Genomic DNA, 2,456 nt, shown 5'->3' on the forward strand with positions numbered 1-2,456 from the left:
TATATAAGAATTCATGTACTTACTTCAATGAGAAAGAGTAAAATCCGAAAGTTTGCTTGATTAATCACCAAAAATCACCAACAATCAATGATAATCAAAAGTCTAACACTAATACAAAGAGTCTAATATTATGATGTCTAACCTAATAGAGTCTAACAATACAGAGTCCAACCATGGTCCAGAGTCTAACCTAATAATCAAAGGTCCAGACTCCAACATCTAAAACGAGGTTTTTCAAACTATTTATAGAAAATAAAAACCTAATTATACAAGGACTCTATTTGCTGGAAATCTGCCAAAACGCGGCTGGGTCGACGGACCACGCGACGGATCGTCGTGGTCACGACGGGCCGTTATGGATTCCGTCGTCCCATACTTGTGCAATTCCATCTGCTGCTCTCTTCATTACCCTCGACGGCAAGTATGACAGACCATCATAGGCGCAACGGTCCGTCGAGGGTCTTCGTGCCAAAACACTTCAACTCTTGGAATCTGGGTACTGGATTACTTCTCTGAACTTCATGACGAACCTGCAGGACGGACCGTCATAGACACGACGGACCGTCACAAGCTGCGTAACCCCACACTTGGTCAGACTTTCCCATCTTCGTTCAGCAGCTTCACTACGCTGCCACCTACGGACCGTCACAGGCACGACGGACCATCATAAGCTCAGTAGGTGGTCTCTTCTGCATTTTTCGCTCAAAATCTCCGCATTCATCTTTGGACAGATTTCCTACAAAACAAAGAGAAACTTATATAAAACTTAGCACAAAAAGGCTTTTGGACATACTAAACTTAAGGAAAAAGTATTAATAATACCGTGAAACCACGGGATATCAACACCCTCAACTTAAATTCGTTGCTTGTCCTCAAGCGACGCACTATGACTCAATACGAAATCTTTGTACAATAGTATCCATGTTTTATCCTTTCCAATCATTTGGCTATCAATCCCGATTAATCTCTTTAAATCTATGCATGCTATCACTATTAGGCTTGAATTATGTGGGATCAGAACATGACACAGACTCACCATGCACTAACACCTATCCTCTTCAATTTCTCACCGAGGTGCTAACAATTTCGGTATTGCAACTAGTGTCCTCACTTTGAAACAAAATCCTCGTTTTTCACACATTGATTTCAGTTTGAGTATAAGGATTATTTTTCAACACTCGCTCTCAGATCAAAGTCACACTCAATCATACCTATTGCCATAAGCTTGCCCTTATTTTCACTGCCTTAAGTTCGCTATAAAACCCATAGGATCACGATAGGACNCATTTAGGCTAGAAATGGGCTTTGTTGAATAAGGGCCTATGATCCTTTCCTAATTGTCTATTACAGCTTACTTTCAGCAGGACTAACCAGGCAAGTTCTAGCTCAGTACCAATAGTGGACTATTCAAATTTTCCTCACACTCACTTGACATCTCATCACTATACCAGATTATCAGACACCTAGTTCGAATCTTAGACTTAGGGTCATGCAGTGGTGTACCTCTATGCCATGCTTAGAGCCACACATTTATCAGTTTCTATGCCTAGTCCTGCATCATTTTCTATTTTATCAGGATATCATTTTAGCCATCATGCTCCAGAATAAACTATGTACACAAGATATAGACATGCCGGTTCAACAGAAAAAGTAATCAGTCTCTTGGGGAAAAAGAACACAGGCAAGAAAACCCCAAAAGAGGATAGTGAATTGGGCTACTCAGACTTCACCCTAGCACTAACTTTCCATTTACCCCACCCCCAACAAAAAGATATGCAATTGTCCCCAATGCAGAAAAAAATTGAAATACTAGAGTGGTAGGTGAAGCAAACCTGGGGCGCAAAGTGCCGACGATCAGCACGGACCGTTGTGAGTATGACGGACCATCGTGGGGTCCGTCGTGTCTTACTTTAGACTATGTATATATGGAGGATTAGACTATGTATATATGGAGAATTAGACTATGTATATATGGAGAACCCTGAAGGAGAGTCTCTGATTAGTATGACGGTATGTGCAGGACGGACCGTAGTGGGTATGACGGTCCGTCACATGTGTCCGTTGAAGGACACTTAGAAAAAGAAAGAGACCCTTAGAAACAGGGTCTCTGACAACCAGAACGGTTGTGCAGGATGGACCGTAGACGAGATGACGGTCCGTCGCGTGTGCCCTAGTTTGAAGATAAGAGAAAGACGTACCTGGCACGACGGATGCTACCATTACTAAAAAGAAAAAGAAAGAAAAAAAAACTATAAGTATTGGGTTGCCTCCCAACAAGCGCCTGATTTAACGTTGCGGCACGACTGAGGATACTTGATTACTCAGACTTCATCAAGATGGTATGCCTCTTCCTCTCCGTGTATTTTTGGCATACAAGTAGGGTGGTTCTGCATAAATCAAAAACAATAAAACAAAGTAAAATCAAGAAAATATCAACTAAACTATAGTAATAAGTT

The sequence above is a fragment of the Solanum pennellii genome, chromosome 1 (genome assembly GCF_001406875.1).
Source record: "Solanum pennellii chromosome 1, SPENNV200".
Lineage (NCBI taxonomy): Eukaryota > Viridiplantae > Streptophyta > Magnoliopsida > Solanales > Solanaceae > Solanum > Solanum pennellii.